The 17,206-nt window shown below is 42.2% G+C and overlaps 1 pseudogene across 1 annotated transcript; it reads left to right on the top strand.

Moving 5' to 3' along the window:
- The first annotated feature begins 14,302 nt into the window (after positions 1-14,302).
- LOC311617375 (small ribosomal subunit protein eS25-like) lies at positions 14,303-15,708 on the top strand (annotated as a pseudogene). Its single transcript has 2 exons — positions 14,303-14,510; positions 15,523-15,708. The product of its transcript is annotated as a small ribosomal subunit protein eS25-like (transcript).
- Positions 15,709-17,206: the final 1,498 nt, after the last annotated feature.

Raw genomic sequence — 17,206 nt, 5'->3', positions numbered from 1 at the left:
GCTTACTTCTCACATATTAAATTCTAAAGACCCGGTATAAATGGTGGACAGCCTTGAGCCTTTTTCCTCTTCTGTGATATTGTATATGACAGGCTCAGCTTTCCCTACTGAAATCTCTTTCAAACTAATCCCATGCACACAGGCTTTGCCCCCTCTGCATTCTTCAGACTATGTATTGTCCATGGTTTATCCACCTCAAAAAAGCCTGCTAGAAAATCACTGTGAAATTACTGCTGTTTTGAAATGGCAGGTGGAAAATTTGAAAACTTAAACAAAAGAGCCACTACATTGTGGCATATGTGCTGAACCCACAAATTGTCTTTGACCTCTCCTCCCCTGTGATACCTGGTCAACAGCAAGAATAAAGAAAAGCTAAAACAAAAGCCAGTAATGCAGTGACCTACAGTAAGGTAGGATACACACCAGTGTATCCTGCACCATTCTGGTGCCTGCCGATGTTAGTCTTGAGTTTTCTCACTTCCCTTAGCCAACTTTTCCTTGCTGAGATTCAAGGTGATAATTAGAGTGGGGTGAGCAGAGGAGGGAGCACAGGTACAAATGTCGATCAACCTCCCACACAGCATAAGGAAGCAAGGTTTATTGTGGGTTCTGGAAGATTAGAGGAATGCTATTGATATAAAAAACACACCACTTACAGACTTGTCATCTGTGAGGAAAGAGTGACATAGTGCTACAAAACATTACATATTTCCAACCTAAGCTTCAAGGGGGCGGGAGCATATTAACACAGATTTCTAATGAGATGCCAACAATACCTTGCGATTCACGTAGGGCTGGCTCTGGTTTTTGCTCCTGTGTTTGTTTCCTTTCCTTAGTTCCCTCGGTCAGAGAAATCACCTGGTGGTTCTACAGCAGTAATACACTCCCCCAGTGGCCTGGGAGACCTATTATTCTGGGAGAAAATTCTCAGTGCTTTGGCTAGATAATTAGCAATTTAAAAGTGATATGGGATCAAAGGGTAAAGTCTAAGGCCTCTCACGGCTGTATCACAGAGCTAGACTTTACTGCCCTTTGTAGCAAGTGGACGCAAAGGATATATTTTGTTTTATTGCGTGGGATCCCATCAGTCAGTTGGTGTGATTAAAGGTACAGGAATCCCTGCAATTAATTGTTTTCCAATAGAAACATGACTGTGGTCAGACCTCTTCCTCCCAGGGAAGTGTTTTTATAAAATCCTGGATGTTACAGAGGAGGAGATACTATGGAGCATCGTCTCCTTCAGAAAGCTAAACATGCCTCCCACATGGGAGGCGGCTCCCAGGGTCCTGCAGGGAAGCAGGTCGTTGGATCAGTGTCTTAGAAGCTCGCCTGAAGCCCAGTGGGGAAAAGAGATGTCTTCATTTGCACAAGGGAAGGGAATTTGGAAGCCCTGGGTTTGAGGTGCCCTTCGCCTTCCCTACCAGGAAGAACCCACTGTTGCATTTGTTAAGATTCTCAGTGTAGTTATGGAAAAGGAATTTCAGCATGTGGATACCTCCCTCACAGCCAGGCAGTTCGATGTCCTTTTTGCTTCTCTGTCAGGTATGTTATTTCTTTAACAAATGGTAGATTTTATAGCTTTTGGCCCCTTGCATGGGTCTCGTAAGCTGTATAATTGTATCCCATCTGTTCTCTCCAAATACTGAGTGGAATTGAAAGGAGCTTTAAAAGGGTTTGATCAACCAGCCCCCTCAACCAAAATATACCCTCCAAAATTAGCCTGTCAATCTCCAAATTTGGAGCCTAGACAGCTTGACGATGGCTATCTAAAATTGGAACTTAGACTCTTAAAGGTCAGGGAGTGAGGCTTAGGGATGTAATCCACAGCTGATACTGGAGGCTCTCCTGGTTTTACTAAAACACACTGAAACAGAAATGTATCCCAGAGGATTTACCCTCTCATGGTGCAGCTCTGTATTTCAAGGGCGAGTATGTGTGTCCATCCTAAACACACAGCTTTTGTGGGGGCCGCCCAGGCTCCGGGAGTGTGCAGATAACCAGTTCTGTGCAGACCATACTAAAATCAAGCAGCTGGTCCACATAGAATTGGTCCATGTAATGGGATTAGAATTTAGATTAATTCTTTAATGGTGGGGGAACTGTCTTCTATAAGGGTTCCCCTATCCCTGACTTTTATATGTGTTCTCACTTCAAAGACGTCTGTGCGTTTTGGGGAACGTAATATAAAAGTCTTACTGGTGCTAAGCTTCCCTGTGACATACCCATCGTAGATACTAAAGAAATGTGCCTTAAAATAAATTAAGAGGTCCCCTCATTAACTTTTTATGGCCTTGTGTACGCATAGGAATAGTGTAGTTTGTCCATCTTTGAGAATGATTGCCTAAATCTTTAACAGTAATCTAAGATTTACTAGGTATTTGTTTCTCATTGTGCAGTCTTTTCCGGCACTGTGCTGGTCTCCTGGTGCTATTCTTTACAGACAATAGAGCCTTCCCTTCTAACCTCTTATTTCCTGGAGGCTTAGAGGATAGACCATTATACCAAGAATCAAAAGAGCAGGTTCTACTCCAAACTTCACCCTTTCCCAGCCATGAAAATTTAGACAAGTCACTTAACAAGTCCAGGGCATTAGTTGCCCCTGTCCATAAAGCAGAGATTATAATACCTTCCCTATCAGCAATATGGTGAGATTTGTAACAATGGATGGACTATTTGTAAATTCTCTTCAAGTGAGAATGCCTGTGTCTCTATTATTGTTGCATGTTGAACCTTTGCAGCATTTTGAATACTATAGTGTCCCCAGGGAGAACCAAGTGGCAAATGAAAATGTCAGACCTGATTTGAGTATAAGGAAGACATTCCTTGTACTGCAGTAAATGTCATGTAGACACCTTGATACCTAGATTCTAGCCTTTCAAGCTTTGACTAGAATTGAAAGTACGTGTTACCATGACCAGTAGTTGCTGAGGTTTTTCAAATTACTACTAATGACAGCTGCCGTTGTTACTGAGTGCACAATATGGACTGGATTCTAGGGCAAGAACCTTGAGTGAATCATCACACTGATTAGAACCAAACTCCTGTTTGTTCCCTTTCCAGCAGCTCCTGTGGGGACAGAAAGGCCCACACTCCCACACTGCACTCCCACGAATCATGCTTATCATTGGTCTTCTTTTAAATCTGTTTTTGGAGAAGGTTGTTAGAGAAGAGGGTTTTTTTTTGTTTTGTTTTGTTTTGTTTTGAAAAATTTTAAAGCTGAGTTATAAGAGGAAACGTGGACAAAATCATAGAAATGTTTATTAAGATGACAGCAAGAACACACACTCATTTTTAGTTAGTTTTAGAACTTCTCAAAATGCTCAGACCCAATATTAAATTAACCATAGCAGCAAAACTAACCAGTCTTATAAATAACTAAAACCACTCCATTTCAGTGGGTTCCGTTTTAGTGGCTCAAACTTCTAACACCTCTTGCTCAACTTAGTTCATTGCACTGTTTAGTTTGTTTCACCACTGGGGTGGTGGCACTCATATTGGACAGCAAGAACGAAAGCTGGCTTGGTGGGAAGCCAGAAGAAGAGGAAGGGTGTGAAGTAGAAATGTCACACAACTCTGTGCTTCTCTTGTTCCTGTGCTTCACTGACAAGGTCTTTTGTCCTTGGCCTATTTGCAGATCTTATAGGAGAACCAGGGACTTCCAGTTCTTCTGTTAACTAAAAACTGCTTTTTGAAAGCCCGTTCAACTGTAGCTATGACTGGATTAATCTTACGGCACCTGAAAAGGCATATGTATTTTCTTCTTTAGAGAAAATTGTTGTAAGCTAGACTTGGCCAACTCGGCCACTTGCAATTATTATTTGCTTTTGGTGGCCTGTATGTAGTAAGGAGGTGTGGGTAAGGGCTATAGATATTCTTCCCCCAAACCTTACACTGACATGAGGTTTTAGACCAATTTTTGCATCATCCATATTTATAAGTAAGCAGGCACTAGAAGAGACATCCTGTAACAGTCAACCTGTCTTGTAAGCTTGAGGAATTCCCAACTCTGTTCCATTAAGCCGAATTCAATAATATCTTAAATGAAAGGGTTATTAGAAATAAATCCAATAATATTGAGGCAGACTCAGGGTTAGGCACCTAATTCTGTTTAAATTCTAGTCACAGAATCTAGGGGATCCCAGGGCTAGTGGGCTTGCTAGAGTCTCCCACCTGTTCAGGGAAGGGCTGGAGTGCCCTACAGTAATTGGGCCAATCCATGTACCTTTAACACCACCAGTTTGACCATTGAAAATGATTACTCATTAACAAAGCCTATGGTGTGGAGCTACAGATAAAGCTCTTGTAGTAGCCTCTGAAGTGACTAGAGCTGGGGTGGGGAACATCTGGCCCATGGGCAGGCTGTATAAGGCCCGAAAAATCATTTGGTCTGGCATTAGGGCTGAGTTAATTAAATGTTTGACCAAATATAGCAGGCTGATTTTCAAGTTGATAATGTTGTAAGGCTTGCGAAAGACGTTATAAATATCCAAATGGCCATGGGCAAAAATAAATAAATAAATAAAAATCCCAGGACTAGAATTTTTCAAATGCTTTATAACAACTTTTGAAGTGTGTGTTTCCAACTTGGATACTTCAAAGATGAGATAACTACTCCTTTATTAAGACTAATTAACATATACCTAAATAATTAAAATGCATGGGATGTAATAATTTGTTAAGGATTCCTCAGCTAGGGTGAGGTAGATGTATTCACTGCTGTAAAGTCAGCCACCTGCTGAGTAGACTCTCACTGGCATTTCTCCTTAGTGACAGCCTTTTCTTTCTTAGGTGTTTGAGTGTGTGGTATGTGACAGGGAAAAGGGGCTACTTAACATTCGCAACTGAGTAAAAATTTGCTATTCACAAATACAAGAGAACCCTTACATGTGCAAACATCTCACTATTTTAAGCCCATTTTGTTATATTTGTTTTAACATCTCTAAAAAATGGTTAGAGGAGAAGGAAAGCCATGTATACCTTGATAGCTAAAATATGTAAAATATTAGGGTGGTTTTTTTTTTTACTCTATTTCTGATATTAAGATAGTTATTTTCTGCTCAAATTACAATTAGATTGTGGAGAGAATGTCAAAAACTCATCATACAAAGCATCTTTTTATCAGATATTATTGATTGAGACCATGATGTGGAATTGCCTCCTGTATTTCCGGGGGGAGAGAAACCACCAATGACAAAGTGTCCTTCATTCCATAGGCTGGGAAAATTCCCTTCCATGGGTTCATTCTCCAAAGTATTCTAATCAGTTTTGGGGAGCTAAGGCCATGATCTGTATCAAATTACGTATCTCCCTGCCCCAAGCCATGCTAGCTACAGTCTGCATCCTTCTGGCTGTGAGCTGTAGGGATAAATGCCTGGTTTCAGGGGAACAGAGGGTGTGACTACTGATGGCCAATAGTAACATCTCCTGAATTGAAAGCGGGAAGGGTCCTGCCCTCTAAGTGTTCACACTCTGTAGCTGTGTCCTTTACAGTTGCCACTTGCAAGCGTTTTACACAGGAATCATGTCAGTTGGACCCAAGGACATATACTCTAGGAATTTACATTATTATTGGGTTATAGCTGCCATCCCAAACAATTCTCAATAAACAAAAAGCAGCGTTCAGAGATACTTCAATCTTTCCACCAATAGCTGCCCTCTTGGATTTTTCTCCAGCACTACCATTAAAGACTTTATGTTCGGACTCCCTGTGGCCTAAATGGGGTGTATTTATTACCATGGCTTGGGATTTATTACTGTGAAAGCCGATTAGAGCAGATCCCGAGGGAAAGCCTCCCTGAGAATCCAGAACATCAGATTTTTCACACTGCTTTGGAACGGTGGCCTCTCCCGCTACAAAATATGCCTGACAGTCCTGAGGAGATGTTTTATATGTCCCCTCCAGAGGTCAGGAATGTACTTCCAACACAAACACTGTCCCTTAATAGCTCACAGTGGGTTTATGATGCCCAGGATTGCACATGATTTTCCAAGTGAACAGGTTCCCATGTTTTGGTTTTCTTTCTAATAATCACCAGTATTTTTTAAATCCACCCTAACACAGCTCAATGAAATTCCTCTCCTAAGCTATGTTGATGGCTCAGCGTCCATCGTGTTGTAACTACAGGCAGCTGTAGTATTTTGCACTAAATGCACCAGATTGCACTTGCCCACACTGTGGCTTACTTATGCCTTTGCTTTTTCACATGGCCTTATGAGAAATGAGTACATACATTCCCATCAACTGAGCACTTTAATACCCAGAAGCGCATTTGTCATCTTAGGTTTCATCATGTATTTGAAATTCCAAGTCCTTTGTAAAAAATGTTAAGTAGCTGGTATTGCTACTGGATCCTGGATTATTCCACTTGTCCATCCAGAAAAGTTCCTGTTTATCCTCTCCCTTCTGTTTCTATTTCTAAGCCAGTGCTCTAAGACATAACATCTGCTCCAGCCTGTTCACTCTCCATGTGGTCTTAACCTCTTCTTTACCTCTCAGTTCCACTCCTGGTATTTAGTACTCTCTACCTCATAGGGGTTTTATGGAGGGTAAAAGACGATGTTTAATGATTGTCTTCAAGAGAGAACTTACTTTTAAAATGATTTTATAAAAAAAAAAAAAAAAAAAAAAAAAGAACCTTTGGCTTAGAAATGAGAAATTCTATAGCTATTGTATTTTTTACTATTCCTGTATTGCTATTTTTATTTCTGAAAAGCAATTTCTGTCTGAATAGAGTCTCTACTCTGGTTCTAACTTTCTTCCTATTAACCCTTTCACACTGGAATTGTTCTCTCTACCTTATGCAATCCTGAATGATATACTTATGAAGCCAAAAGTAACTCCCCCCTAACAAATCCACATACTTTTGCTTCCATTGCTAAATAAATCAATGTCTTCTGTAAAGATGCATCATGTGGCTCTGGACACAAGAAGTCAGAAGCTAATGAGGTCTCACTCTGGCCCTGGCAAGGTCTCACCTGTGCCTTGGTTCTCCCCATGTTAATCTAGTTAGTTCTGTAATTTCATAGCACCTAGGGATTGTGAGTCCTGACTAATTAATGGTGAAACACATTTGCCCAATACTGTATGAATGTGTTATAAATATCAGGAGAGTCTTCAGGTAGAGTGTTCTAGTGTAGCGCAATTACAAAAAAAAAAAAAAAAAAAAAAAAAGAGAGAGAGAGAGAGAGAGAGAGAGAGAGAGAGAGAGAGAGAGAGAGAAGAAAAAGACTAATTCACTTATTTTCAAAAGAAATGTTTTACTAATATGTTCTCTTTTTTTAGTGAAAATTAGAACTATTTTTCTTTTGATGTATAGGAGGAAATTAATAGCATATATTATTGCTTGTCAGAAAATACCCAAATTGTATTTTAACTGTTAAAACTGAAGAGGTTGCCTAACAGTGTAGTAGCATAAGAAGGAGGATTCTAGCTCAATTATTGCAAACATAGAAATAGATTTTGAAGATTGCATTATAAATAGTAGATGTTAATGTGGTTGTTTTAGATATTCTTTATTTTTAAGTCACCAGAAATTGCCTTTTATTTTTACAGTTTTGAACTCTTTGGTTCTTGACATATTTTGAATAAAGTTTTATCAACTAAAATTTCTCATGTACATTATTCAATAAATCAATTGTGATTAAAATACATATAAAATTTAATAACCTAAGTACAATAATTAAAATTTAAAATTCAAGATTCAAAGAACATCTTTCATAGAAATGGTAAATTTTTATACAAGAGTCTTTATGCTATTTTTTATAGCAAAAAAGCTTTATAATGAAATAACAAGTGTTAATGTAAAAAAATTGAGAAATGGCAAAATAGAAAAAATACAAGAATCCCTTTGAAAAAATACTTTAATAGTAGCAAAAGTACTTTTATACATAAGCAGTATTGGAAATGTTTTTTAAAACATGACAAATTACATGTTATTATAATACTTTTTAAAAAATGTTTTATTGATTTTGGAAGAAAGAGAGACAGAGAGAAAGGGGGAGAGAGAGAGAGAACATCAATGAGACAGAACCATCTATTGGCTGACTCCTTCACGTCACCTACTGGGGATCGAGCCTGAAACCCAGGCATGTGTCCTGTCCAGAAATTGAACTGTGAACTCTTGGTTCATGGGATGATGCTAAACCACACTGAACAGGGCTTTATTTTTCAATGAAGTTAAATTTATTCCACTTACAGAAATTTACTTACTTCTTGATTTATCTTTAGATATTAAAATGTCCTTTCTTTTATGAAATCATTTTGGTGTTAGGTGATAATTTTTTTGTGTGGTTATTTTACAAAAAAAAATGAGAAGGAGAAAAGGAAGAAAATAAAAGAAAATTTAGCACCTATGGTAGATCCCTGATTTTTTTTTTATTTTTTATTTTTAGAGATGAATAATTTAATGGTCTATAGTACCCTAAAGTCTGGAAACCACTTTTAGAAAATTATTGAGGCCCTAGCTGATTTGGCTCAGTGGATAAAACTTTAGCCTGAAGACTGAAGGGACCCAGGTTCGATTCCAGTCAAGGGTACATGCCTGGGTTGCGAGATCAATGCAGCTGATCAATGATTCTCATCATTAATGTTTATCTCTTTCTTCCTCTCACTTTCTCTCTAAAATCAATAAAAATATATTTTTTTAAATTACTGAGATACCATAAAAGTCATCCCTTTAAAGTATAAAATTAAGTGGTTTTTAGAATATTCAGAGAATTATGGAACCATCGCACAATCAATTTTAGAATATTTTCATTGTACCCCAAAATGAAATCCACTTATATAATACTCATCCATCCACGCCCCTCCTCCCTGGCCCCTGGCAACCAGAAGTCTTTCTGTCTCTGTGGATTTACCTAGTTTAGACATTTCAAATAAATGGAATCATATCTTATCTAGTAAAAGAGTAATATGCAAATTAACCACCACTCCTCTATACTCACAAGCCACGCCCACACACCAATCAGGAATGAGTATGCAAATTAACCCAGCCAAGATGGCTATGAGCTTTGGTTGCCCCCGATGATGGAGGAAGCCAACTTTCCGCACACCCTGGCCAGCCAAGGCCTCCACTCAAGGCTACAAAGTTTCAATTATAGAAGGTAAACAAATCCCAACAAAAATGGCTGCGACCATGAAGCAAGCAGGAGTCTTGGCTCTGCTCAAGGCTACACAGTTTCAATTATAGAAGAAAAATAAATCCCAGATACCAGGTGTGGGGTCCCCGGGGAGCATGGCTGGCCTGCAAACCACCACAGGCCCCTCACCCAGGCCACCCCACACCCTAAGGCAGGGGTCCTCGAACTTTTTAAAGTGGGGGCCAGATCATGGTCCCTCAGAGAGCTGGAGGGCCGGACTATATGAACTACTAATTCCTACTGTAACACCTCGGCTGCGCTCACTGCCCAAAAAACCTGGCGGGCCGGATCAGACTCCTCTGCGGGCCGCATGTGGCCCGCAGGCCGTAGTTTGAAGACCCCTGCCCTAAGAGAACCCCCAACCTGATCTGGGACATGCTTCAGGGCAAACCAGCTGTCTCCCACCCATGTACCAGGCCTCAATTTTATCTAATAAAAGAGTGATATGCACTTGACAATCACTCCAACACACAAGATGGCTGCCCCCATGTAGTCAAAGATCCTGCCCCCACGTGGATACAAGATGGCCAGCACAAGAGGGCCAGCAGGGGAGGGCAGTTGGGAGGGACCAGACCTGCAAGGGAGGGCAGTTGTGGACAATCAGGCCAGCAGAGGAGGGCAGTTGGGAAGGACCAAGCCTGCAAGGGAGGGCTACTGGGGGTGATCAAGACTGCAGGGGAGGGTTAGTTAGGAGTGACCAGGTCCATAGAGGAGGGAAGTTGGGGGCCAACCGGGCCTGCAGAGAAGGGCAGTTGCAGGGGTGGGGGACCCAGGCCTTCAGGGGAGAGCAGTGGGGAAAACCAGGTCTATAGGGGAGGGCAGTTAGGGGCAATCAGGCTGGCAGGGGAGCAGTTAGGCATCAATCAGGCTGGCAGGGGAGTAGTTAGGGATGATCAGGCTGCCAGGCAGAAGTGATTAGGGGCAATCAGGAAGGCAGGCAGGTGAGCAGTTGGGAGCCAGCAGTCCTGAATTGTGAGAGGGATGTCCCAGATTGAGAGGGTACAGTCTAGGCTGAGGGACACACACTCCCTGTGCATGAATTTTGTACACAGAGCTTCTAGTTTAATATGCGGTCCTTTGTGTCTGGCTTCTTTGACTTAGCATAATTCTTTCAAGACTCATCCAAAAAACATTATTTTATGCCAAATAACATTCCATTCATGGATATACCACATTTTATTCATCAGTCCAGTTGTTTCAGTTTTGGAAGTAATTATGAATTATTATGACTAATACTGCTATACACATTCACATACAAGTCCTTGTGTGAACCTGTGTTTATTTCCCTTGCATTTATACCTAGGACTGGAATAGCTGGATCATATGGAAACCCTATGACTTAGCCTTTCTGAAGAGCTGTTATCTAAAGCTATTGCACCATTTTACATTCCCATAATAGTGTTTTTCCACATTCTCAACAACACTTGCTATCTGTCTTTAGATTATTGCTTTTCTCATGAGAATGAAGTGCTATCGCCCTAACTGGTTTGGCTCAATGGATAGAACGTTGGCCTGTGGACTGAAGGGTCCCAGGTTCTATTCCAGTGAAGGGCATGTACCTTGGTTGTGGGCACATCCCAAGGAGGGGGTTTGTAGGAGGCAGCTGATCAATGTTTCTAACTCTCTATACCTCTCCCTTCCTCTCTGTAAAAAAATCAATAAAAATATATTTTTTAAAATAGAATGAACTGCTATCTTATTGTTTCTTATTTCAATTTCCCTAATGGCTAATGATGTTTGTTTGTTTTCTATAATCCTTTAAGAATATAAAAACATTCTTAACTCCTGGGCCATATAAAAACAGGCTGCATACTAGATTTGCCCTTCAGTTAGCCAACCTCTGACTTAGAGGATAGAATTAAAAGACAAATACATTAAAATGGTACTCTAAATGCACCATGTTCAAGAAAATAGAGGAAAGAATGAACCTGTTTGAGGTAGATATGAGATATCAAAAAAGAATAGTGGCCCTCACTGGTGTGGCTCAATTGATTGGGCGTTGACTGTGCACCCAAAGGTTGCTGGTTTGATTCCTGGTCAGGGCACATGCCCAGGTTTCGGGCTCAATCCCTGGTGAGAGGTATGCAAGAGGCAGCCAATGGATGTTTTGCTCTCATATGGATGTTGCTATTTCTCTCCATTCTTCTCTCTAAAAATAATTTAAAAATATTTAAAATAAAAGAATGTGCTCACTGAATTAGACAAGAGACCTTGGTTTGCAGCATTTCCATGATAAAAATATTCACACCATGGCCAGTTTTGAGTTCACCACAGGACAGCCTGAACCTAAAGTTGGAAGCTGCACAATTCACATTGCCAGTGGTGTCAGCTGACCAGCACATCACTGAGGTCAAAAACTTCTAACTGTGCATGTATGACATATAACAAGACAGCTCCCATCTTCAAGGCTATCATTGGTCTTCTCCTCTACTCCTACAACCAATCAGTAGAAGGGAGAGTATCTTTCCCCTCCCATTGTATTGTTAAACTTCCAAATAGCCTATGGCTCTTTCTCAGCCATCATTACTTTAGAGTCATAGCTACATTTCCACATACACACTTACCAGAATGTCAAAAACATATTGGAATAAAGTCAAAGCCTCATTAAAGAGACATGTTTGATTGTGATTTAGTCAAATTCATTTTTCAAATAAATAAAGGGACATATACTTTGGTCCATCCAGAAGACTTCCTGGAAAATATATTTTAGCGAGTGTTGAATGGATTTAAAATGTCCAGGTAAACAGAAGAACAGAGATTCTACACATATAAATGGTCTGTGCAAGAGTTCCAAGATGGGAGTAAAAAAAAAAAGTGGGAAGGCTATGTCTTTGGTTAGAGATGCATTGTGAACTTTTGCAATCAGATATTTTCCCTGTTTCTTCTCACAAGAGGCTTTGGGGAAAGCCTTCAGTTTAGATTTGTGTTTTCACCAAAAAGGACAACATAAAGAAAATAAAGGGGAGAGAAACCAAGATGGCTGCATAGGGTAGACACCTGAATGCAGCCTACCACAACAAATTTGAATTTAGAACTGGAAAACAGGGGAGGCATTGCCCTGAAGCACCGGACGGCTAGCTGAGAGGAGGTTCTGCCAACTGGGAAGAAGAGAGAAGGCACGCTGAACCTCAGGAACTGTGAAGGTACGGAGAACTGTGTGCGCGAAAAGGCGCTGGCTTACTCCCAGCGCGGGGAGAGGGCAGACAATTAATGCTTGGCTGGCTTTCTTGTTTGAGAGGAAAACAGAATCAGCCTATTGCTCTGATAGATGGCCCCAGACAGGGAGAGGCCAGACTGTCAGGCAGTGGGCAGAGATCTCTCAGAGGTGTGTGAAGCCAGCGGCCATTACTGCGGGACTTGGGGAGGAGCCAAAAGGAAAACAAAGTTTGTCTGCACAAACCCTAGACTCCGCCCCATCTGTGGCTGAGCACAGAAGCTCTCAGAGAGGCTGGCTTTCTCTAAGGAGGGACTGGCCAGAATCCAAAGCTTGTCTGTGCCTTTACCAAAGAGGTGCACGCGCCTGCAAACAATCTTCCAAAACTCTCCGCAAACAGGAGTTTTCTAAGGCAAAACTGACAGGGAACCAAAGATTGTCTGTGCCACCCCGAAACCCCACCCTATCCAAGCAGAGTACAGAAGCCCTCCTAGCTGAGACACTGCTGATCCTCACAGCCAATTGGCTTGGAGATCAACACTTCCCAGTGATACCAACAATAAGCAAGGCTTAACAACAAGACTGCACACACAGCCCACAAAGGGCTACACCAAGACTGTCCACCACAGGTAACTGGGAAGGCTGTGCTACTGGGCTCTACCAGGACACCTAGCACACAAAGCTATTCCATCAAATCAGGGAAACAACTAAAATGCAGACAAGAGGAAGGACACAAAAGAAGGAGATGAAGGAAAAGAAAAGATTGGACATTGAGTTCAAAACTACAGTTATAAGGTTATTCAACAATATCCTAAAAAAGGCAGATAAAATAAATGAGACATATGAGGATATGAAAAGGGAACAACTAGAAATAATAAGGGATTAACTAGAAATGAATAAAACATTGTCTGAAATAAAAAATATTATACAAAGTCCAAAAAACAGAATGGAAGATCACAAGAATCAAGACAAAGATTTGGAACACAAAGAGCCAGAGGATGCTCCTCTGCAGAAGGGAGAAGATAAGAGAATCCAGAAAGTTGAAGATAGTGTAAGAAACCTCTGGGACAATTTCAAGCAAATCAACATCAGAATTATGTGGATTCCAGAAGAGAGAGAGCAAGATACCGAAAGAATACTGCAAGAAATAGTGACAGAAAACTTCCCCCACCTGGGGGAAGAAATAGATTTATAAGTCCAGGAAACCTGCAGAACCCCAAACAAAAGGAATCCAAGGAGGAACACACCAAGACACATCATAATTAAAATTCCAAGAGCAAAAGACAAAGAGAGAATATTAAAAAGCAGCAAGAGAAAAGCAGGTAGTTACCTATAAAGGAGCACCCATACGATTGTCAGCTGATTTCTCAACAGAAACCATGCAGGCCAGACAGGAATGGCAAGAAATATTCAAGGTGATGAATAGCAAGAACCTACAGCCAAAAATACTCTACCCAGCAAAGCTATCACTTAGAATTGAAGGCCAGATAAAGAGTTTCACAAATAAAAAAAAGCTAAAAGAGTTCATCACTGCCAAACCAGAATTATATGAATTGCTGAAACATCCGTGTGAGAGATACACATTGATTGATTGCCTCTTGACACACCCTGACCAGGGCTGGGGATTGATCCTGCAAACCAGGAATTGAATTGGGACCCTTCAGACTCTTGGGCCAACATTCTATCCACTAAACAAAATTGGCTAGGGATCCCCTTACGTTTTCTAAACTTCTTCCTTTCTACTGATAATAAAGCCCAAATCTGTAGTATAGGACTAATGCTTTTGACTTGTATTTATCAGTACAAATCAAAGCAAAGAAACAAGCAGCCATGGGCAGAAGTGATCATCATGTCACCCTGCTCAGTGAAGCAGAGGGTGGAGCCATTCATTGCTCAGGACTCCCAGTTGCTACCTTTACAGCTTGGCATTTCCTATGTAGAAATGCATAAGGCCTTTTGGGATGATATCCTGGTGAGAAAGCATTACATCCCTGCTCTCCAACTCCCACAATGCTGCCCAAGGAAGACAAGAAGAAAAATGCTGGAAAGCTAGCCAAGAAAGACAAAGACCCCATGAACAATCAGGGAGCAAGGCCAAAAAGAAGAGTTGTCCGAGGGCAATGTTTGGGACAAGCTCAATAATGTGGTCTCTTTTGACAAAGCAACATATGACAGGCTCTATAAGGAAGTTCCCAACTATAAGCTTACTAGAGGCCCGGTGCATGAAATTCATGCACAAGGGCAGGGGGGTGTTCCTCAGCCCTGCTTGCACCTTCTCTAATCAGGGACCCCTCGAGGGATGTCTGATTATCCCGGTGGGATCGGACCTAAAGGGGCAGTAGGACATCTCTCTCACAATCCAGGACTCCCAACTGCTCACCTGCCTGCCTTTCTGATTGCTCCTAACTGCTTCTGCCTGCCAGCCTGATCACCCTAACCACTCCCTTGCCAGCCTGGTTGATGTCTAACTGCTCCCCTGCCAGCCTGTTTGCCTCCAACTTCCCTCCTCTGCCGACCTGGTCACCCCTAACTACCCTCCCCTGCAGGGTTGATCGCCTCCAACTGCCCTCCTTTGCAGGCCTGATCCCTCCCACTGTCCTCCCCTGCTGATCATCTTGTGGTGGCCATCTTGTGCCCACATGGGGGTAGGATCTTTGTTCACATGGGGGTAGCCATATTGTGTGTTGGAGTGATGGTCAATCTACATATTACTCTTTTATTAAATAGAATAGAGGCCTGGTGTACGGGTGGGGGCCAGCTAGCTTGCCCTGAAGGGTGTCCCAGATCAGGGTGGGGTTCCCTTGGGGTGTGGGGCAGCCTGAGTGAGGGACCTGTGGTGATTTGCAGGCCAATCATGCCCCTCGGCGACCCAAGTGGAGACCCTGGTATCTGGGATTTATTTACCTTTTACAATTGAAATTTCATAGCCTGGAATGGAGCCAAGCCTCCTGCTAGCTCCTTGGCTACTGCCATTTCTGTTTGGATTTGTTTACCTTCTATAATTGAAACTTTGTGGCCTTGAGTGAAGGCCTGGGCCTGCCAGGGTATATGGAAACCTTGGCTTCCTCCTTTGCCAGGGAAACCCAAGCCTCCCTCCTGGTAGCCATCTTGGATGGGGTTATTTACATATTCACTCTGATTGGCTGGTGGGCATGCCTGGTGGGTGTAGCGGAGTAATGGTCAATTTGCATATTACTCTATTACTCTTTTATTAGGAAGGGTAACCCCAGCTGTGGTCTCTGAGAGGCTGAAGATTTGCAGGAGCAGCCCTTCAGGAGCTCCTTAGTAAAGGGCTTGTTAAACTAGTCTCAAAACACAAAGCTCACATGATTTATACCAGAAACACCAAAGCTGGGGATGCTTCAGCTACTGGAGAAGATGCAGGAACAACAGATTTCAATGGCTGTACATTTTGAAACATGAACCTTTATTAAATGAGAGAGAGAGAGAGAGAGAGAGAGAGAGAGAGAGAGAGAGAGAGAGAGATGCATAAGACAAAGTGACTTGAAGAATCTGTGACTTCTTTGTAACTCTTTTCTTTTGTTCACTAGAGAGAAAGCAAAGCCTTTTCTAAAATGCAGAAGACAGTCTAGCATAAATGTTACCTGCTGTGATTGATGCTGACTTCCTGGCTTTCCTGGCATGTTCCTGCTTTCCAAAGTCAGTTCCATCATACCGGCATTCTGTGAACTCAGCAGCTCTCAAACCTGAGCTTGCATTAGTATCACCTAGAGAGCTCATTATGCCACAGACTTCTGGGTTTCACCCTGAGAGTTCCTGACCCAGAAGGCTGCTGTTCTGGGGACCCCTGCAATCTACACAGCTCTCTGCAGGCCAAGCCCCTTGGGTTGCTACTTTCCCCTTGCTGTTCATTTGGAAACTTGTGTCTGCCTGGCTTGCTTCAGGCATGACACACTTGCCTTCTTATTTCGGGTTGCTATCATTTGGGGTAATAACCTATTGCCATTTGTTGTGCTCTCATCATAGCTAAGCATGCCAGTGATGCTGGAGCCCCTCTCGCCAGCATATTCATGATGGCCACTCCAGGTGGCCTTGGTTACTAGTGTGTCCTCTGAGCTGTACTGTGGAGCATCATCCTTTGGTTGCTCTCAAGCCTCAGCCTATCCACAGCCCTGAGCCTTTTCTTCCTTCCTCAATTTTCTAAGAAAATTCTGCCATTCCAACTTCACTTAGGAAGGGCTATTGCTTTTTCCATGATTCTAGAAATCATCCTGATAACAGATGACAGACACCAACTCCTGGTGGTCTTGCCAAGGTATAGCTCAGGAGAGTGATCCCCAGCTAATCAGCTCTCCCTTGTCCAATGATATGTTCCAACCTCTCAGCCTCAGAATCTAGTTGCCCTGCTTCTGCCCTGGCACCTGGCTCTTGTATGTTGGCTGGGCCTTGCCGCTCCTTTGGTGTAGAGTCTGTTTCCTCCCAGCATATCCTGCAGTGATTATGCTGTGAGTTAGCCCTGCTTATGGGTCTAGAAGCCAGGGGGAGGAGTTGGGGGAGATCTTGAGTGGGGCACATGCTTGTCTCCAATGGGGGAAACTGCATTGATGCAAAGCAAAAAGGATGTACTATCTCCAAGAGAATTCAGGATTTATAGGGCAAACAATAGCCCCAGTCTGCCCAGGATTGAATAGCTTTTAGCCCAGAAAGTCCCACATCTCAGGAAACCCCTCAATCAGTGGAAACCAGGACAACTGGTCTCCCTAGGAGTCTGGGGATTCAAAATTTTCAAGGGCATCCTCCTAGATGTTTCTATCCCAAGTGTGTTTCAGGGTCCCATTTTTCCCCAACAAGGTTGGGAATGTAATTGTCTCTGGAGATCACTCGATTTAATCCTGGGCTTGGACCTCAACTGCAAATTATGAGAGCCTCCCTGTAAACTCCCACGGAGATCCT

Source organism: Pipistrellus hanaki (assembly GCF_964339955.1).
Source record: "Pipistrellus hanaki genome assembly, chromosome: 2".
NCBI classification, from domain to species: Eukaryota; Metazoa; Chordata; class Mammalia; order Chiroptera; family Vespertilionidae; genus Pipistrellus; species Pipistrellus hanaki.
This window is presented reverse-complemented; position numbering and strand designations above follow the sequence as displayed.